Below are 21,875 nucleotides of genomic sequence, written 5' to 3'. Positions count from 1 at the left end.
TAAGCCAAGAGTAGGTAATGACAAACTAAACATGTCACATTCAATTAAAATTTAACAAACCAATGAGAACCCCAAACTACATTCAAAACCAAACCAAATATCAAAGTCTTAATATATATCCAAGCTTTGGACTACATAAAACTCCAAGGACAGTCCATAAGATATCACTGAGCAGCCATGTAAGTATTCTTGACCCTACCTGACTTAATGAGGCACTAGCTATAAATGGCAGCATTAATTAAATCCTAGTCGATTTCTATAATGTAGTGGTGAGGCATCTTGCTGCAACTCAATTGTTCTGAAATCACAAACAGCCTGGGCAGGTGGGTGGGAATGCATCCCATTGTAGCCACTGGTGTACACTGGTGTCAAAGAACCAGAAGAGGTGAATATCATGGCTTCTAATCCTGCTGCCTTGGTAACATGTGGAAAGAGAGAAAGAGTGAGCAGAAAAACAGGTGAGCAGGAATAAGAGGAATGTCAGAGACAGAGAATAATGAAGGCAGCTGAGAAATGGGTGGAGTCAGAGATGAGATGATGATGATGATGATGATGATAATTTATTATTTATACCCCACCTAATAATGATGATGATGATGATTTATTTATACCCCGCCCATCTGGCTGGGTTCCCCCAGCCACTCTGGGTGGCTCCCAATATAATATTAAAACCACAATAAATACATCAAACATTAAAAACTTAGGTCTTTCAGGACCGGTGTTATATGGTCTCGGTGGCCACTCCCAGTCACCAGTCTAGCTGCTGCATTATGGATTAGTTGTAGTTTCCGAGTCACCTTCAAAGGTAGCCCCACGTAGAGCGCAGTCCACGGGCAGGTAGGGTCTCAACCTGCATACCAGATGAAGCTGGTAGACAGTTGCCCTGGAAACAGAACTGACCTGCGTCTCCATGGACAGCTGTGAGTCCAAAATGACTCCCAGGCTGAGCACCTGGTCCTTCAGGGGCACAGTTACCCCATTCAGGACCAGGGAGTTCTCCACACCTGCCCACCCACTGTCCCCCCAAAACAGTATTTCTGTCTTGTCAGGATTCAACCTTAATCTGTTAGCCACCATCCATCCTCTAACCGCCTCCAGACACTCACACAGGACCTTCACTGCCTTCACTGGTTCTGATTTAAAAGGGATGAAACTGAAGAAAGAACATGTCTGATACTCTGTTCACATACAATCCATGATTTGGGTCCTCAGCATCCATTTAATAACTGTGCATGAACCTTGGGAAGAGTTAAGTCATTTGGATACATTGATCACTTGACTATGCCCTTTACTGGTAGATATCATGTGGTCATCCAAAAATTCCACTGCCTATCACTGGTTCCAAACAGAGCCTTTTAATTGTATGCAAGATTGTGCCAGAGAGTAAGTAGGAAGGTGTGAGACACAACAAACAGGGCCAGCCCTACAATTAAGCAATAAGAAGACTGCTTCAGGTGGCAAATGCTGAGAGACAGCATGTGTTCCTTTCTTTGGGAGGATACAGCTATATGTACAACACAACCTGATCTACACCCCCATAACTAACCTGCTGTCCTCAGATACAATAACCAATCTAAGCAACTTCTATATGTGGAATATCAGGACAGTGGGGGTGGAGAGAGAGAAGAGATCTTGTCTGCCTTAGGCAGCCCCTTACAACAAAGCATATGAGACATCTGCAGTTAAACTGAAACCAAAGAGATTTCTGTGCTAATCTCTCCCAGTTCACACAATAGCCAAAAACAGCTGGAGGCCCAAGGTTGGGGAACACTGCAATAGCAGACCTAGGAGTTTATGAATGACACAATACAAAAGCACAAACTTTACTCCCCCCCCCCCCAGCCACTTATTTGGGTTCTTCTCCACTGCTTCAGATTTCTTCTTGTTACAGCAAACCATCTGTGGAAGAAACTACCATCTAAACAGAACCTAAGTCAAAGGATTGGGAAACAAAAGTCAAAATCTAGAAAGGGTGTCATTACAGTTTTAAAAATAGAAAACTGGTTTTCTCAAAATACTCACTGCCTTTGCATCACTAGCATGTCATTTCGAGGTCCGTGCTCTCTTGTAATCCTGTTGCAACCTGCAAGAAAAGAAAAGCACAACGAAAATAAAGAATGCTAAAAATAGCAGAACAGAGTAAAAATGAAATGGATGTTATGTCATTCTCCTCCAACATTTAGCAAATGGAAACAGAGACACAATTCTATTCTGAAAGCTTAGCCATTCTTCAATCAACTGTCTCTTCCTGATGCTGTGTTGCATGGTGTCTTGGCGCTGAAGCATGCCAAGCCGTCTACAGCCAAGATGTCTCCACCTTTGACGCACAAGTTTAATCCAGCAGATGAAGCTGGAACTTGGGAAAATGACAACTCTACTGCAAAAAATGCACACAACATGTTTTTAATAAGGCACCCCCAAAAAAACCTCAAAAGCAAAATGGGAGCAAATTTCTTTTGTACCAGAGACAAGTATTGGAAAATACTAGGTTCCTGGTAAACAGGGGGAATGTCTTGGAATTTATAAATCACAGATACACAATAAAAGGCAGTTATCTGTGAGTTTCTAGGAAGTTTCCCTTTCTCCAGTAAAGTATTTCCAGACACTCATTTCCAATCCTAGATTAATTTTGCTTTGACTTCAGACACATCCAACACTAGGCAACTTCACAAACTAGGGAAAACACGGTAGAACTTCCTCTATCACTGTATCTGTGTTCTTCCTTCTCCTCTCTAAGGGTTCAACAGAGATAGTTACCATGAGATAATGATCCCTGCCTATAAGAACTCTTGCAGACCTTGGGTCCCTGTGTCCCTGTATGGAACTATAAAATCCACAACCCTACATACTAAATTTCCTAGGATGCAAGAGACTGTATATCACACGCTGCAGACTGTTGTTTGAACAAATAAATCAAAGGTGGGGACCCTGTGGCCTTCCAGATGTTGCGGGGTGGTTACATCTCAAACCACCCCCATTTTATGGCCATTGTTGGTGGGGCTAAAGGGAGTTGAGAGGCCAACATCATATAGAGGGCCACTGGCTCCCCCAGCCCAGATAAAATGTGAGTTCTGGGATTCTTATCTGAAGGACTGTGCAGAACAGACTGTAAGAAATAAGCTCAATTCATTTGGAAGCTTGCTGTTCTAGCTTTTGGCCAACATGTTACTTGCTGGAAAGTTTCTAGCACACATCAAACTGTGGTTACATGCCGTGGTTTGTTCTGCATAAAAATACAAATTAGTTAACATGCACATTCATTCTCAACATCTAATTCTTAGAGAGTTATCTTCCTCCACACAGGAAACAGAAACATATGTGACCTTTGTATTGTATCCAACTCAACCAAACACAGCTCATTTAGAATTTCATCGCGTTCTCAACGGTGATTCAAAGCACTTGGCAAATAATCTTAAGGAATAAACAAATCTGAGAAAAATGTGAAACTCTCTGATGACCATTCAAGGAGCAAACACAGCCTGCATTGCAGCTCAGTTTACCAAGGGCCTCCAATTTTTCAAATGAGATTGTACTTGGAGAACAGAGTATTAGAATCCAGGTTGGGGTGTGATAGTACATCTGAATGTTGCCCCACACCAAAAATTCCCTGCCCACAGAAAGCTTGCTTTAGGAAAAGAAAGGTTCTAGCCTAGGCTGGTCTCCAGTGTGCTATTTTTCTATGAACAGGTTTTGTTTTGGTTTTCTTTACACAGGGGAACTTTTAGAATGTAAAATTTTCCACCTGCACTTTAAGCATCACATGATTCTGCTGACTCTTTGATATAGATACAAGCCCGAAGTGCAGAGAAGCTGCTGTAATTTTCTGTGAGTCTATAATTGTGCTTGATCTCTCAGGCAGTTTACCTACCACAAGGTGCTCACATCAATAGAACTGTACAATGTGAACAAAACAAACTTGCAGTTAAAATAATTCATATACAAAGCAGATGAAACAGAGTAGGATTCATCACTGTCCAAAGGGCAATTTAAATAAAATGTCTTAGCTGATGTCTAGTAGCACCTAGATATGGGTGTATGTAAGCTTCCTGAGAACAAAAATTAAAGAATTAAGATAGCAAATGTATCTTGGGCAACTCCTCCATCCACAGATTCCCCCAAAGCAGGGAGAAGGATCACTTTGTACACAGGCAATTTGAACTTTAATCACCTTGAATTACGCTTGACAGCAAAAATGTGTCTGTTAATGAGCATTACTTTTGTGGACCATTCTTCTCCCAAAAAAAATGTTTCTTGTTCATTTCTGCAGCAGTTTAAGCTTCACATCAGTTTTCAAACATAGCCCTGTGTGGAATACAAGACATTAATAAATCCTGGAGCCTTCAGTCTTTGCAGAGTCAATGTCTACCTTCCAACCAGAGTCTGCAACATACAACCTACTTTTAATTTTGAAACCATACACCTCCTTCCAGCAACTCCTGCAGCCAAGCCGCTGCCAAATGCATTCCTCTGCTTTACTTTGGATCATATCAACGAGGCCAAAGGGAGATCTTGTCCTCTGAGCAGCCCAGGGCCTCCATATACACACCCCAGGTTTGCACCCCAGAGACCTCCCTTTGGTGTTGCTAACTCAGCAAAAACAATGTGGGAGGCAGCAGTATGAGTTACCAGACTCTGGATCCACAGCAGGTCCATTGTCTCTTGAGGCACACAGATGCTAACAGAAACCAACAACAACATGCCCACTTTCAGCATTTTTCTAGGGTGTCTTCAGGAAAGCTGGGATTACTGAGGGTCCTCCTCTGCACCGGGTTAGCCCAGGGCAAAGCAGCCAAAGGAACATAGCGTAATCCAAGGCAGGCAGAAAGTAAAATTCCAAAAGCAATGATCGAAGTTCAAGAAGTCCAGAAGAAGCAGGTAGAGGAATCCAAGATGAACATGAGGTCACATTCCAAATGTGCATGGAAAGAGGGCAGAAGCTTACTCTGGCAGGAACATCTCACATTAAGAGAAGTTGCTCATAAAATAGGCTACAAGGTGACCCTCATATATTGTTTACTTGTGGCCCTCCAGATATCACATAAGTGTAACTCCTGCCATTCTTGCCTGGGATAGATGAGAGATGAAGTCCAGAACATCTGGAGACCACAAATTTTCCTCCTCCACCGCCTGGTGGAATTAATTGGCCCATGGACCCATGAGTAGCTCAGTCAAACAGCAATACTTGGATGACAGCCAAGCAGCACCTTTGAGAAATGTAGCTCAGTGTGTCAGGTGATATACAAAGTGTTGAAGGTAGGTGCTGAAAGCCCCTGTTGAAACACACATGTGCACCAGAGTCTTCCATAGGTTCTGGGTCTTTTCTTTTGAAAGCTCTACAAACTAACAGCTATAGAAGACAGACAGACAAGAGACACTGAGACTCTGATGTATTATTATTAAACATTTATAATATGGAAATTCCCCAACAGTCATACATCCTACTCCTACTTCTCCTAGTACTATGCCAACTAAGTAAATTATTTTACTTAAATGTGACAGTTTCTGGCTTGAAACATCAAAAGACATACCAGATAAGAAAAGGATAAGTAGAGGATGAGAAAGAAACAAGGGATGAATTCACTGAAATTATTCAGTGGTTTAGCATTAATTGGTTTGGGACACAACATTTAGGCGAACAGCAATGAACTATTTCCAAAGTAACAGATTGTAACACTCCTACTAAAGTAGAATAATCCCTTACCCCACGCACAGCTTCTCACTGTTACTATTTGAATATTGAATAATCGTGAAGTGCCACTGAATGCAAGAACATCATCTGGCTCGGTGACTTTTTGCTTTCTGGTTAGAGAAAAGGAGAAGCTTCAAGCAAAAAACAAGTAAAAAAAACTATGGCAACATATGGCTCCGAAAATCTCAGTCGTGATCTCTGCCCACCCCTAAAGCAAACTAAGGCCCCAGAAACAGGAAAAAGTGCACTGCTTTCAAGAAAAAGCGCAATTCAGAGTGGTTTTATATGTCTGGTTTTTATGTCCATCTCAAAGAGAACGCTTGTGCAGAGAAAGACCATGGCTATTTTGGCAACATAGCTCTAGTTAGAGCACTCTCCCTAATGGGTATGTTTTGCAGCCATACACTCATGGGTGCTTCAAAGATGAATCTCATTTCATTTATTCATAGAGCTACCAGCTTGGTGGATCAATGGAATCCTTGCACATAGTGTATTTTGATTTCAGTAAGGCTTTTGACCATGTCCCCCAATATATTCTTGCAGAGAAGCTAGTAAAATGTGGGCTGGACAAGGTCACTTAGGTGGATTTGTAGTTGGCTGACTGAACCAGCTGAGAATGCCAGTGAGAACCAGTGAGAATGCTTACTAACAGTTCCTCATCATTCTGGAAAAAGTGACACATGGGGGACCAAAGAGTTCTGACCTGGGCCAGCAGTTGTTCAACATCTTTATCAATGACTTAGATGAAGGTATTGAGGGGATGCTCTTCATTTTTGCAGATGATACCCAACGGGGAAGGGTGGGCAATGTCATCGAAGACAGAATCGTGATTCAAGATGACTTTAACAGATTGGAGAACTGGGCCCTAACTCCCAAAATCATATAAGGACTAATGTAAAGTTCTGCATCTAGGCAAGAATAACCAGGTGCACAAATATAAGATGGGGGGGGGGACACCTGGCTTGCCAGTAGTATATGTGAAAAAGATCCAGGGGTCTTAGTAGACCACAAGTTTAACATCAGCCAGTGTGATGAAGCTGCAAAAAAGCTAATGATATTTTAGGCTGCATCAACAGAAGTGTAGAGTCCAGATCAAGGGAAGGAATAGTACCACTCTATTTTGCCTTGGTGACACCACACCTGAGTCCTGTGTCCAGTTCTAGACGCCACAATTTAAGGATGATATTGACAAGCTGGAATGTGTGCAGACGAGGGCAACCAAGACGACCAAGCGTCTGGAAACCAAGCCTTATGAGGAACGCTCGAAGGGATTGAGTATGTTTAACCTGGAAAAGAGGAGATATCCTAAAGGTCTGTCACATGAAGGGCTGAGCAAGCTTCTTTTCTCCTGTTCCAGAGACTAGGACCCAAATCAATGGCTTCAAGTTACAAGAAAGGAGATTCCGACTAAACATCAGGAAAAACTTTCTGACATGTGCCTTCAACCAGAAAGGCTTCATAGGCCATGTTGTATTAATATTTAAGCAACTGGTAACAACCAGCAAATCCTGGCAAGCATCTGGAAAACCTACTGATTTTTCTCAAGCACCACCAAAACATTATTGGACCTGTTTTGCTGCTTTTGTGCCATCAATTGTTATAGACGCTTTTCTAATGAGTTGTATATGTTATTTGATCTTTTGAATTTCCTTTTATGGCTTTTTTGTCACCTCTTTGAAGCTATGCGGTGGGAGAAAAATCACAAAGATAAATAAATATGCAAATGAGTCAGTGTTATTTCCCCTCCCCCTCCCCACCAAAGCAGTAATGTTCCATTTTACACTGGGAGCTAAGTCACCTTCCTTATGAACTCTACGGCACTTTTCATGAATTGGATGGGCATCTTTGCATAAAACATAAGTTGACACAAGGCCTTGCTTTCTAGCCCGCGTATCTGAGACGGTTCCTTAGATACCAGTGAAAGCCCAAAGACAGGCCTTGGCTCCCCAAACCCCTTTCTTTGTAACACTTTTACACAAAGCAAGAAAGACGCTTTTGCAACAAAAGTGATGAGAAATGGAAAAAATATTGTCGTCGTGCTGGGTAACACGCCAAACCATCTGGAGACAAAGTCATATAAGGGGGCCTGGGGGGGTGAAGGGGGGGGGGAGAGAGAAAGCCTGCTACTTATTAGGCAGCCAGCTTAAAACTGATGATGTGATTGAATGAGATCCAAGGTTGTTGTCTTCCCATAAATCACACTCATGTTATACTTGGCTAGAACGGATGTGGTAAACTTGGGGAGAGCCCTTTTCTTCAGCACACTCAATTACGGGAACAATAAAAATACCACTGAGGCAAACCTATTTGGAGAGCAAATACAATCTGCCAGCAGCTCTGAAATAAATAAATAACTCATCCACAAAAATAGGAATGCAAGCAGACACCCAGTTCTAAAATGATAATTTCTCTCTCTCTCTTTCTCTCTCTCTCTTGCTTTGCCTTTTCTTAAATGCATCCTTGGTTAAGTGTTAATTTGTTTCTCCTTGTGGGTGTTTGATGTTGTGAGAATTAAAACCCAAAATATGATTATGCGTAAATTAACTAGTCTGACATGCCAAAGGTGATCAGATGAGGCAGTTGATGTGTAAAATGTGTGTGTGTGTGTGTGTGTGTGTGTGTATTATGAGTAATAACAATAATAGAAAAATTGTCCTGTCAAATCAGGCATAGCCGTAATAACAAGCCAATGCATACGACAGTAAAAACTGTCATTTCCACAGCTATTAATGTAAATTGAACATTGGTAGCAGACACTGGCAAAGGGAGATAAATCACGCTTAGTTATATTTCAAAATATAAGTGTCAGAGAACTCCTTTACCCCCCACCTTCTTCTCTCATTAGGAACCTTCCCCCCTGTCAAACAGTTCCACGTTGATTCTGTCACTTCTGCAGTAGAGAACTCCCTGATGAACTGATTAAGTGACAATTTCATACTACTAAACATGGCTAATCTGTGCAAAAGAGCGATGAAAAGGAATCGCACAACCAAAACAATTCTTCTATTAATGTGAAACACAACTGATAAGATTTTTTTTGGCCATTTTTGAGGAACACAGTTTCGCAAGGGAGGCTATGCGGCATGTAGCCAAGTTACGCAAGAGGATGCTGTGTAAAACCAATCCCCCCACATCCAATTAGAAGCAAGGGCACAATAAAAACATCACAGAAGACAATAAATGCTGTGACTGATCAGAAAACTCACCCTAGTCACTAGTTAAGTTTTTGGTAAGATTTATTTTACCTCACGCTCATAAACCAGGTTCTTTTATTTGTGCCTAGGGCAGAGCTGAAATGGGGAGAGGGCTTGCTCCTCCATCAGACCCATTCGCTACAAATATCATCTAATACCCTTTTTCCTGTCCTAAAAGGGACAGCCTTCATCTTTCCAAATCAATACCTTGCATAAGCATTCACTATAATTCCAATAACCTGGTTGCCCTACGCCTCCTTGGGGAAACTAGCAACCAGTCAGCTAGCTGGCTAATCTACTCAAAAAGCTCAGCAAGGGCATATTTTAGAATGTAGAATGATCAACAGTTGCATTAATAGTAGGTCAGGTGCCAAGGTGCTTGGTGGTCATGGTTCCATCTTGCTAGCAGTCTTGCCTAAAAACCCCAGTCCTTGAATCCTTTCACAGCCAACGCGTTTGCTTTCTTTAAAGGGGCGGGGGGAGGCAGGACCACGCTCCTTTCATATTATGTCTTACTGTGAAGGGAAAGGTGTTTTGGGAGAAACTTACAATAACCAATATTATGTTAATTTTTATGATGAACAACTTTGTTTCATTAATTTTTTTATTACAGCTATGGATTGTAGGAAAGTTGTACCGAGTAGCCATCCCCCCCCCCCATGTCCAAAAAAGTAACATTTCCGTTACAATGAATAAAAAACCCATAAATTTCATTCTTTGTCAAGAAAGAGCATGTCTTTGCAATAATTATCAACATAAAAAACTCTGGGTTCCATCATACCCGCACGCTGAAAATTGAGGTTTTCTAAACCTATGTTTTCCAAAAAAGTACATTTATTAAAAAAAATTAGGCATTTATAAAATCTTTTGAGTGCTGGTGTATTTTTTCCTGAAATCCTCATCCTCTTATTGAGCTCTGTGTAAAATTTCAAAGAGATCTCATACTTGGTTATGGAGAGGAAAAAAAAAATGTACATGTGCCGAGGGTCTTAAGAGGGACAGGCAATACAGATTTCACGAAACTTTGGAGTGCTATAAAATTAAAACCATTTGAGACAGAGGGAAAGGATTTAAGAGGGTTTCTTTCAACCATAAGGGAAGGGTGTACACTAAATTTCATCAAAATCTGAGACGGTGGGTGACATGACCATGTTGACATGACCCAACATATTGCCACCTCATGTAGCTGCCTTACTTTGCCTATTGGTAGGGCTGAAAATCTGAAGAAGAAAAGGTGAAACAATATTAATCCTGCAGAGAAAATTCAGGCTGCTAGGTTAATCAGGGCTACCCATCTTTCAAACAAGATAAAGCAGTATAACTTTCAAAAGCAGCAGCTCACCTCATTTTTTTTGAAAACAAAAACTGTCTATCAGGAATCAAGAAGTAAGTAAACATTTGGAAAGCATTCCTCAGAGAGCAGAGGTTTTTAGATTTGAGTCACAGGATCCATTGAAAAGAAAAATTGCTTCTGTGCATTGGGACGATGCTTTCCCTTCTGAGAACTTTATAAGAAGAAATGAATGGAGATAATCTCTTTACAAGATGTATCCATATGGTAATTCATTACTAGGGATGAATGTTTGTTAGGCTGTTTTTCTAAAAAAAAATACTTCAAGGTAGTTCTGAAAGTGAGAATAGGGGTCAATACAAAATAACCTACATGGCAAATTGCTCTCCTTGTGCTTGCATGAAAACAATAGGATTCAAAATAAAATGAGTCACTTCAAGCATTATATCTCATGTTGTACATTTAGTAACATTAAAGTGTGGATTCAAAAAGAGCAAGCACAAAAATATCTTGTGTAGTTGCACTCATTGAGTGTATACTAGTAGTCAGATTCATATTGGCAGCTGTCAGGGAATTGCCATCAGTGCCGGAGGGAGAGAGCAAAATCCAGAGGGATTCCAGAGAGCGCCCCGGGATTGGGAGAGGCAGCCCATCTTCTGGGGAAGAGAATCAGCGTAGCACCAGTGGAGAAGGGGGGCAGATGGGGGAAGTGGCGAGGCGGTCCCATGACTCCTTGCCGGGGACCAGCGGGGAGAGTAGGGGTCCTCCGCTGCCTACACCCTCCTTGCGCAGAAGGCTTTCACGCAGAGAGAGTAGAAGACTAGGTGTCAAAGAGCTTCTTTGCTGGAAGAAGTTTTAAGAAACGCCCACTGACGGATTCTGCCAGCGATTGAGACAGCCACAGGTGAGTGGCTGTCCGGACAGAAAAGGTTCACTCAGGCAACCCAGCCAGGTGTTTGCACCGGCTTACACACGAGCAACCCCTAGAACCATTACAGCAGCCATATAATGTATGAAACATCCTGTAGAAATACCAGGCAACGTAATAATCTGCCTTATACCAAGGCAGAACACTCAGTATTGTCTACTACACTGACTGGCAGGAGCTCTCCAAGCTTTCAGACAGACTTCTCCCCCAGACCTACTTGGAGGTGCCAGGGGCTGAACCAAGGACCATTGCATGCAAACTAGTTACTCTTCCACTAAGCTACCATGAGACCAAATATCAGATCTGTCCAGGCCCCAGAAGTTCTGTATATTTAAGTGGAAATTCATAACTGTGGAGCAGCTTTACTCATTCACTGCCCACTTTGAATAATAAGGGGGTGGGGAAAGACACATGCATTATGTCTTCAAAGAGGACTAAGGCTATCTGTGGTGCTACACGGTGAGCAAAATAATTATTATGCTCATAAGAGATGAGGCACTAAGACAAAGAACCAAAATCCCAGTTCATAGGCTTACCAAGTCTGGTAGAACAGCAGGCACCTATGCCTCCCTTATAACACACGCACAAGGTGTGACTTAGATGCTTCATACAAAGACCGATTTTAACTCCAGGATGGGAGAGTGTAGCTCAGCTGCTGGAAGTTTTAGAAACACTGCTTTGCACCATGTTTTCCCCAAGATGTCAACTCGTAAGTCAGAGATAGTAATAATAATAAACTGAACTTGACAGGCAAAACGAATCCCTCTCAATAAAGATATTAGTGTATTTGGATAACCATCAAGGAGGGCCCTTACTTTATGCTGAGCAAAGCTAAAGCTTGCTTTTCAAAGGAAGGGGGGGGGAGGAAGAATGATATTTCACACACAAAGTTGTGGAGGAGAAAGAAAATGAAAGCCAAGAAGGTTTGAAGTGTGAGGAATTCTGTGACAATTTCAGTGGGACTATTTAGACAAGACTGAGGATTTGCAGCACTGGACCTACATTTTGTGCTCTTGATAGGTTTACCTTTCAGGACTCCAAGCCAGAATTCTGCAGGGACAGTTGTCTGGCTTCAGATTCTATTGGTTAGATTAATCTGCAATAGAGTTTAAATGCACTGTAACACTAAATCAAGAATTACAAGAAGCCCTCCTCCCTGGAGCCCAAGCTTTTTCATTTCCTTTCCTAAAGCGATCCAAGTTTCTCCAACTTACAAGATAAAGTTGATTCAATTAGATGGAAGAATAGTTTGGGAAGGCAGGAGTTCTGTCATCTCTTGAAAACAGACTTCCTTTTGCACCTTCAATTAATAATACATGCATTTTGCCACAAGCTGTTTGGGATTTGCGTGCTTTATTCTGATTGCAGCATTTGGATTTCTGCAAAATGTGAAATATATATTCTCAAAGGTCAAGCAGCAAAAGAAAAAATGCATTATAGAAAAATGGGACACAACTAGAAACCCCATGAAGGAGCGGCAGCTGTGCAAAATAGAGGTTCTGCCTCATAACTACTCATTCCAGTGCCATAAAATAATAAAAGTAAAATCAGACCATATCCGAAGAACTTTTGCAGCCATTGGGAGCACCTAAGGTTTCTCTACTGTTGCAACAAAATATCAGCCGTGGGTCAGTTACTATGAGAGGGACTTTATAAACATGAGCTAAACAATCCACAAATAGCAGCCTTTGTCCTAGCAAATTTCACTTCCCTTGAGCTCAGTTATTTGGAATTCCACTCCTTTGTAAAAAGGACTGAATCATACAGAGAACTCCATTGTGGAGCAAGTGCGTTTTCTGTGGCTGAGAGGCATTTTCCTTTCGGCTCATGGAAGACTAACATTTTTAATGCTAATGAGGGATGGGGATGTGCCCTGGGAGATGAACATACTGTGCATATCCCCCCAAAAGAGTTTTGTCGCTTGGAAGTAGCATGAAAATAAAAGTAATTCCTGCATGATGCGTGTTTTTAGCCAGATTGGTGTCTCTAGCCAAAATGCCCGTCAGAGTACCCGTCAAACTACCAAATACACCCCTGCTCACATTGTTTTCTCTGGGTACCATCAAGAAAGATTATGCAGTATTCTCAGATGCCTGAACAGAATATAATCAAGATGAGTACAGGAGTGACTGACAGCTAGAATAGAAAACAATTTCCAAACAGCTGCTGGAGTAATTTAGAAGTTTAGGATGAAAATTCGGATCCCTGGAGAAAATATGAAGAAGACAGAGCTACTTTGCTTTGACATCAGTAGAGCTGAAAGTGAGAACTACTCTTTCATGTTATTTCAGGTCAAATCCTTTTCTTTCATTCTCTTATTGATATCTCTGCATGAGAGTTACATACCCATAGCCACATCTTTAGATCTGTGATCTTTCAAATGATGCTTATGCTCTAAGAAATCTTGATGCTCTAAGAAAGGCTAATCTCTTTCCAGAAGACAGGCAGCAGAAACCTTTTGAGTTTGTTCCTGGTTTTGCCAATGAATTTTTTTTTTATCATTCCTAACGTGTTCTCAGGTCAGAACAGTCATGCAGATTTGCCTTTCTACATCCAGAATGATTAAAAAACGAAATAACACACCCTCCAATACTGTAAAAATACTGTGAGCAATACACAATTACTAGAAGTGAGCCAAGAGCCAAGGACCACACAGAAATCCATCAGAACCAGGAGGTGTAATTGCTAAGGCAAGATGCAAGGCCAACAAGCCAATTTTACATAGCCCTTCCTGTCAAAGACACAGCAATGCCACCTTGAGTAGGCAGAAGTCATGCAAAGCTCCCTGCTAGGAACACACTCCCAAGTTAAAATAGCTCACCACACAGGGGAGATGCGCAAAAGCCAAAAGTCCCTCGTTCTAATCTTAATAGCTCCTAATACAAATCCTTTCTAACCCTCAAGAAACCTGGCATTGAGTTAGACAAGTCTGATAGAGAAATTCTGCTGATGTTCTAACATGGGAAGCATATTGACTGACCAACCCAGGGAGCCACCCATATGATACAATTCCAGTTGCTATCCTTCAGCACAGCTAAACATCATTCTTTTTAAAAATATTGGAGTCCAACATAATGACCCATTTTCAGCCTATCACTTAACCATATTTTAGTACTGTGTGATAGGAGTCTTGGGCTAATGTGTTCCCCCCCTCCCCCGAAGAGAAGTTGAGAAGTGTCTGCATCTCATTTTTCATTATCTCAGTTAACAAGAAGGGCAACCTGTGGGTTAAATTACTGTTTAAAGTATGGTTTATACTGCTACCTTGTTATAATTCTACCTTGTTCAAACCATAGCCTGAGCTAGCCACAGTTTGTCCTTTCCAGCTCATACTTAGTCATTCATGTAATGCTAAACCATGGTTCAGGGACTTAAATGGGCCAGTGTGGATGGAGGATCTTCCAGTGGCCAACAAGATATGACTCCTGACACTTCGTAAAAAGAAATACAGTGGTACTTCGGTTTACGAACTTAATCCGTTCCGTAAGTCCGTTCTTAAACCGAAACCATTCTTAAACCGAGGCATGCTTTCCTTAATGAGCCCTCCCGTCGCCGGTGCCCTTCCACCATTTGGATTCCGTTCTTAGACCGAGGTAAAGTTTGCAAGCCGGGACACTACTTCCGGTTTTGCAGAGTTCATAAACCAAATTATTCTTAAACAGGACTGTTCTTAGACCGACATACCACTGTATTGGAAAGAAGACTGCTGGTAGTAAATGGTGGTTGACTGCAGCAGTTAAATGGTATGTTGCAACAGAGTAGGCACTGACTCTGTGCAGGTGTGAATTTTAATTTAGAAAATTGAAAATCAATGAGGGTTATATTCAGCTATGCCATAAGGTTGTTGTTGTTTAGTCGTGTCCGACTCTTCGTGACCCCATGGACCAGAGCACGCCAGGCACTCCTGCCTTCCACTGCCTCCCGCAGTTTGGTCAGACTCATGTTTGTGGCTTCGAGAACACTGTCCAACCATCTTGTCCTCTGTCGTCCCCTTCTCCTTGTGCCCTCCATCTTTCCCAACATCAGGGTCCTTTCCAGGGAGTCTTCTCTTCTCATGAGGTGGCCAAAGTATTGGAGCCTCAGCTTCAGGATCTGTCCTTCCAGTGAGCACTCAGGGGTGATTTCCTTCAGAATGGATAGGTTTGATCTTCTTGCAGTCCATGGGACTCTCAAGAGTCTCTTCCAGCATCATAATTCAAAAGCATCAACTCTTTGGCGAACAGCCTTCTTTATGGTCCAGCTCTCACTTCCATACATCACTACTGGGAAAACCATACCTTTAACTATACAGACCCATTAATTTCAGTTGGTCTACTCTAAATACTCTAAATATAACACTGAATGTGGAACTCTGTGGCTTTTTTCTTTTTTTTACTTCATGTTCTTCACAATATGCTCTTGTCATGCATTCAAGACTGGTTCTAGACTGGTCCAAGATGGGGTCATAAATGGTGGCCATCATGGTGTGCTTCAATTCTTAACAGGGGACATGATGGCAATCAAGAGGTGAAGAAGTGAATATTTGCTTAAAATTTCCTTACATTTTCCTAGTTTTTAATTGAAGTTATGTTTCAGGAAAATTGCCTCAGGTGCTTCCGTGTCAAAACAGTAAGAGGCCATTTTCACTATATTTGAAGCTTTGAACTTTGTTTATCATTGTCTACACACTGATATCAGTGGCCCTCTGAGTCTTTTTGCAGCCATCAGATTAGAATAATGAATACCTATTTTACAGAGCTCATTTTGATTAAATGAAACATACTGCATGATGTATTCCTCTCACAGTAAAGTGACATCTGAGAGTGCAATCCTGTACATGTCTACTCAAAAGAGTTAATATTTAAAAAACAATATTTTCCAATCCTAAAAAAAGAATGCATTAACTCCTTCAGAAGAAAAAAAAATTTGGCAGGCACAGCAGTCCAATTGTATCCTCATGAAATCTCATTAATTGCATGTGTTGGGAGACTCCTTGTATTTAAAAAGAAGGAAGCAACATAAACTGGATAATTATGCCACAAAGGAATAAATCTGTTTTGCTTTGCTCATGGTTTTGTTAATGTCAGTAAAATTATTGGTCCATATCTGCCCTTGTGCAACATCAGTGGCTTTGATATTTACACAATAAAACAGCTAAATTTACACTTGGGATAAAATTCATCCCATAAACTGAACTTGGCCTGAAAGCACACCCCCAAATCAGTAAAGGGGAAATTATTCAATTTACATGGACTCAAGAGAAAGTGAAATTAATATACAACTGTGCTTCCCAAAGTCCCCCACCCAACGCCTACTTGAAAATTGCTGATGGTCTTGGCAGACCCCTTAATGATTTTTCTCCCTATTGCAGTAATTGTAATGCCCTACAGAAGCTGTATGATTTTAATTGTATTTTTTTATTGCTTCTTTTATTTCTTTTTATAGTCTGCTACAATTTGCATTCCATATAATGCTATTTAAGAAATAGAAGGGGCAACAAGGATACAATTAAAAATCAATATGAATAATCAAAGCAGACAGGGCTATGGACCACCTGTATGAAGTTCATGGACCACTTCTGGTCTATGCATCACAGTTTGGGAACCTCTGGGATACAAAATTGGGGGCAGGAAAGGCAACTAGTCTGTGTACCCAAAGTCCTGTAGAACTAAGAAGATTGAGAAAATGTTCTTTATCTTTAAAATAAGACTGCTTTTGTCTTGTTCCATGAAACTTTCACAGAATAAAAATAGTATTCTGTATCAATGTTACCCAAACTCATAATTACATGCTTCAAAATTGTTCTTTTTATATATATATGTCGCTTGATTGTAAGAAAATCTCTAAGCAGTTACAATAAATATTTGACATCATCAAAAAAAAGCGGTTTAGAAAGAATTAAGAACATTTTTAAAATTCAGCAGTTAATGTGCCAAGTGCATAACAATTGGGTGCAATATCAACTGATTGTTTATCTCAAATGTAAGGCTCAAAATACAAACAGAACTAGAGAAATGCACCCAAAGTGGCTCTTTTCCAGTTGGTAAAAGCATGGTGCTGATAATGCCAAGGTTGCAGGTTTGATCCCCATAAAAGGACAGCTGTATATTCCTGCATTGCAGGGCGTAAGACTGGATGAGCCTCAGGTCCCTTCCAATTCTATTATCTGCTTCCACATAGAAAAGAAGGCAGCTCACCCATCACTATGATTCTGTCATCCGATACTGAATGCATCCTATATTCAAAAAAGGAAAGCTAAAGTAAATATTTTTGTTGACTTTCAACTCAAGCAAAAGGAAGCCTTACTGCACTCGCATGGAACTTTCTCCCTACTTATTAACATGTGTAGCATAAGTACTGATGTCATGAAGACAGCCACACATACGTTGTGAAACTGATCAAATCAGCTGTCATCAAAAAAAATTCTGGGAAGGTATTTAGTAAATCCTTACAAAATGAATTAACCTATCAACTGGAATTGTACACACCTCACAATGTAACCATGTTTTGCATAAATACACCCTGTTGGGAGTGTCAAGCTTTTCAAACACCAACCTGAAAAAAAACTATTAAGTGCTTATACTCTGAAACCACAGCACAGTTGTAGTTCCAGGAGTCTCTCTTACAGCTCTTCCTCTTCTGCTTTCAACTGCTGAAGAGAGACAAGATTCTTAACCTTTCACAGCATCCTTAGCAAAATATACACTACTATACGTTCACTAATGAGCACAGAAGGCAGGCATGAGACTTTCACTCAGGAACATAGAAAGCTGCCTTATACTGAATCAGACAATTGCTGACACTGATTGGCAATGGCTCTCCAAGATTTCTAACAGTGGTCTCTGCCAGTCCTACCAGGAAATGCAGGTGTATCCCTGTTTAAGACCTATGTGGCTGGAATTGCTTAATTAAGCAAGGATAAGATAATCTGATTTTGGTTTACTTGTCCGCAGGTTCTGGTCAACTGCCACTTGCTCTATTCTAATTTTCAGTACAGTGGAACCTCGGTTTTCGAATGTAATCTGTTCCGGAAGACCGTTCAACTTTCAAAACATTCAAAAACTGAAAGCGGAAGCCTCAATTCAATAGGGAAACTCAAAACGGAAGCCGTGTCGGATGTTCAGGTTCCGGAAAACGTTAGAAAACCAGAGCATTTACTTCCGTTTTTTTGTTGTTCAGGAGCCAAAACATTCGAAAACGTAGCCGTTCAAGAACCGAGGTTTGACTGTAACAAGTTCTCCTGCATTGCAGCCACATTTTACTTATATTACTCTTAATACCTACTAGACAAGGGGCATACTAGCCCCTGGCAGGAGTTGTCACTCATGTTCAAGGCTCCAGCTAGCCTGCAATAGAAGCCTTGTACTGGTATTTTGGATTTGTAGGAGAGGACTTGCTTTTCCCTTTCCTGGAGAGCCAGTGTGGTGTAGTGGTTAAGAGCGGTAGACTCCTAATCTGGGGAACCGGGTTCGTGTCTCCGCTCCTCCACATCCAGCTGCTGGGTGACCTTGGGCCAGTCACACTTCTTTGAAGTCTCTCAGCCCCACTCACCTCACAGAGTGTTTGTTGTGGGGGAGGAAGGGAAAGGAGAATGTTAGCCGCTTTGAGACTCCTTAAAGGGAGTGAAAGGCGGGATATCAAATCCAAACTCTTCTTCTTCTTCTTCTTTCCACACCATGGTCAAATATGGTCAGGTTTGAGAATGGAAAGGGGAAGGTGGTCACATGAGAGATGGCCAGAGTGTGTACTCTCCCCTAACTTTATGTCCTCAAATGTTGATGGACTACATCATCCTGACACAAAACATACGGAAAGGGGTAGGTTGGAGAAGGTTGCTGTAAAAACCAAGGAGAGAACATGCAGGTGCTGGAAAGACACAGCAAAGAGACTGCCATTCAGGCGGGAGAAGTCACAGACAGTTCCAAGACAAATACTGAAGTTCCCAAGGAAAAGGATAGGAGATTGAGAGAAAGGAGAAAAGGAAAGTCATGCATCAAAGTCAGACACAAAAGAGGCAGATTTAGTAACCTTTAGGGATCTTCCTCCTTCTGTCCCCTTGTGGAACATTATCCCTGCAACAATTATATTCTTCTTCAGAGAATTGCAGGCAGTCAATTCTGGTTAAAGCAATAATAAAGTTGAAGCTCCTTGTTTGCCCAAGCTCATCACCGTCTCAATTTTATTCATCAACAGGAAATGGTGAAAAGCCTATATTTTAAGTGAAATCTTAACCAGACTGCTTCATTTTCAGTCTTATTTTTCTCTTTATTTGTTCAAGCATATCTTAGCCAGTACGTGGTTGTACTTCTAAGTATTTAAACAACAATAGCTGGTGTCAACTTTGCCACCATCAATCCTATGCACCATCATTTGCCGAATCCTACTGTTTCAATTTTACAGTGCTGGTCTTTTAAACCAGTTCTCTTTTAACACTCTTCCTTCTTTTGCACACAGCTTCATGGTGCGGGTGGCGGGAAACTGCAAAAAGTCCTCCCACAAACACATTGAATTCTTTCGTTAAGCAAGAGTCTAATTAAGAAAATCATCGTAAGATCTTCAGGGTTTGAACTTCAGAAGGTGTTTTCTTGAAACAAGCGAACTGTGGGTGTTTGATCTTAATGGGAAAGAACATTTCCCTATCTGAGTTTAAGGGAAATGATTCAAACGATTCTGCATTCCCTTCAGAGCCTTCTGAGAGTCACTTTGGCAGCTTATCGTGGAGGGCATCAGTCTGGCTCTCAGACAAGCCTTCAGTGAGTACACTTACAAGTCATTGATTCTCACTTCATTCTGCACAAGCTGCACTAGCCTAGCACATCCTCTAGAAAAAATGCACACATTTTGAAAGACTGGAGACAAAAGCAAGGCAGTTGTAAATAATGTTACCAAAACAAAGCACAAAAAATTGGAGAATTTACAGGGACTATTCCAAGCCAATGGTAAATTGATACCAAAGAAAGATGTTAGAAGGTGAAGATAGTGGGTACAAACTGACATTCCAAGGGGTCACAGGAAGAAACAGATTTACATTTTTAATACAGTGGTACCTCGGGCTACAGACGCTTCAGGTTACAGATGCTTCAGGTTACAGACTCCGCTAACCCAGAAATAGTACCTCGGGTTAAGAACTTTGCTTCAGGATGAGAACAGAAATCGTGCAGTGGCGGTGTGGCAGCAGCGGGAGGCCCCATTAGCTAAAGTGGTGCTTCAGGTTAAGAACAGTTTCAGGTTAAGAACGGACCTCCAGAACGAATTAAGTACTTAACCCAAGGTACCACTGTACTTTCTCCCTCCCACCCTCGTTTCAAAAAAATTAAGCAGCTCTCCCCAAGTTTTGGAGGTTTTTCTTGTAAAACGTACAATATATTTATATAATATATTAGACAATCTACTGGAGGTAGATAATGGAGGGGGAAAGATGACATTAACTTGAAGAATCAGAGCAATGACAAACTATCTGAGCCACACCAACCTCCTATAAAGTGACACAATATCAGGATCTTCGGTGGATGCTAAGTAGCTTATCCTTGGAGCAGGTATTCTGGGATGCCTTAATATGCCTAACAGCTTTATATGTACAACACACCATGTCAACACTTGGAAAGTCTACCTAGCATTTGTGGCAGAACATTTGTGTTGGCATGGAATGTACATACAAAGTCCCTGTTTGTCTTCTGTCTCACCACAAGCTGTTAAGCATACCAAGGCATCCAGAATGCCTGCTCCAAGGATCTCTCCAATTCCCAATCTGAGGTCAAATTTTCTTACCTTCCTTCCCGTCCTAACTTTTGAAAAACAAAAACAGTTCACCAATATTAAGGCATAATTACATGCAATAAAGCAGCAACAAAATTAATCCAAGCAAAGACCTTTAAAGTTCAGGCAGAACTAAATGCCTGTATGAAGAGATGTATTTGCCAAAATCACTAAAGAAAGGTGTTAAGCGAATGGTCATGGAGAGGAAGTTCCATAAACAGGGCACCACTAACAATAAGGCCCTGACACTGATAATCAGGTCCCACACTTCAGAAGGCAGGAAAGTTCAGAGCTGGGTCTACAACAAAAGCCTTAATATTATGCAAAAAGTGGTGTAGTGGCTACAGCTTTGGACTACAGCCTGGGAGACCAGGGATCAAATGCTCAAACGTGAAACTCACTGGGTAAACTTGGGCCAATCAATATCTTAGCCTAACCTACTTCACAGGGGTGTTGTGAGGATAAAATTGAGAGGAAGAGAACCAGGTATGTCACCTTGAGCTCCTTAGAAGAAGGGTGGAATATAAATGAGATAGATAGATGATAGATAGATAGATAGATAGATAGATAGATATAGATATCCAATTGGAAGATAGTTCAGATACTGAACTGTTATGAATTTAGACCTCAAAACCAGCAGTTAGAACTGTGCCTAGTGGGATGCAAGTGGCGCTCTGGTCTAAACCACAGAGCCTAGGGCTTGCCGATCAGAAGGACGGTGGTTCGAATCCCCAAGATGGGGTGAGCTCCCGTTACTCAGTCCCTGCTCCTGCCAACCTAGCAGTTCGAAAGCACATAAAAGTGCAATTAGATAAATAGGTACTGCTCCGGCGGGAAGGTAAATGGCGTTTCTGTGCACTGCTCTGGTTCGCCCGAAGTGGCTTAGTCATGCTGGCCACATGACCTGGAAGCTGTACACCGGTTCCCTCGGCCAGTAAAGCAAGATGAGTGCCGCAACCCCAGAGTTGTCCGTGACTGGATCTAATGGTCAGGGGTTCCTTTACCTTTACCTTAGAACTGTGCCTAGAACAAGCTGGT

General features: G+C 41.4%; 1 protein-coding gene across 8 annotated transcripts in view; it reads right to left on the bottom strand.

Annotated features, from left to right (window-relative positions):
• SEMA5B (semaphorin 5B) overlaps window positions 1-21,875 on the bottom strand; it is a 350,137-nt gene that overhangs the window by 236,865 nt on the left and 91,397 nt on the right. For all 8 annotated transcript variants that reach the window (XR_014503687.1, XM_083406846.1, XM_083406852.1 and 5 more), the window contains one exon: window positions 2,023-2,083. The gene's annotated coding sequence lies outside the window, so the exon portion shown is untranslated. The remainder of the gene's footprint in view (window positions 1-2,022; window positions 2,084-21,875) is intronic.

Source organism: Podarcis tiliguerta (genome assembly GCF_965153285.1).
Source record: "Podarcis tiliguerta genome assembly, chromosome: 1".
Taxonomy (NCBI): domain Eukaryota; kingdom Metazoa; phylum Chordata; class Lepidosauria; order Squamata; family Lacertidae; genus Podarcis; species Podarcis tiliguerta.
The sequence above is the reverse complement of the archived record's forward strand: the minus strand, read 5'-3'. Positions and strand labels throughout refer to the sequence as shown.